Raw genomic sequence first — 744 nt, 5'->3', positions numbered from 1 at the left:
AGATGTGATCTGGACTCAGGCATTTGACCTGGACTCAGACCTGACCAGATGTGACCTGGACCCATACCAAAGACCTGGACTTAGACCGGACTAGATGACAACTCGACCCAGACCAAAGACCTGGACTCAGACCTGACCACATGTGGCCTGGACTCAGACCTGACCTGACCAGATGTGACCTGGACCCAGACCTGAGACCTGGATTCAGTCCTGACCAGATTAGACCTGGACACATACCAAAGACCTGGACTCAGACCTGACCAGATGTGATCTGGACTCAGGCATTTGACCTGGACTCAGACCTGACCAGATGTGACCTGGACCCATACCAAAGACCTGGACTTAGACCGGACTAGATGACAACTCGACCCAGACCAAAGACCTGGACTCAGACCTGACCAGATGAGACCTTGACCCATCCCAAAGACCTGGACTCAGACCTGACCAGATGTGACCTGGACCCATACTAAAGACATTGACTCAGACCTGACCAGATGAGACCTCGACCCAGACCAAAGACCTGGACACAGACCTGACCAGATGAGACCTTGTCCCATACCAAAGACCTGGACTCAGACCTGACCAGATGAGACCTCGACCCAGACCAATGACCTGGACTCAGACCTGACCAGATGAGACCTCGACCCAGACCAAAGACCTGGACTCAGACCTGACCAGATGAGACCTCGACCCAGACCAAAGACCTGGACTCAGACCTGACCAGATGAGACCTCGACCCATACC

The sequence above is a fragment of the Austrofundulus limnaeus genome, unplaced genomic scaffold (genome assembly GCF_001266775.1).
Source record: "Austrofundulus limnaeus strain Quisiro unplaced genomic scaffold, Austrofundulus_limnaeus-1.0 Scaffold443, whole genome shotgun sequence".
Classification (NCBI taxonomy): Eukaryota; Metazoa; Chordata; class Actinopteri; order Cyprinodontiformes; family Rivulidae; genus Austrofundulus; species Austrofundulus limnaeus.
This window is presented reverse-complemented; position numbering follows the sequence as displayed.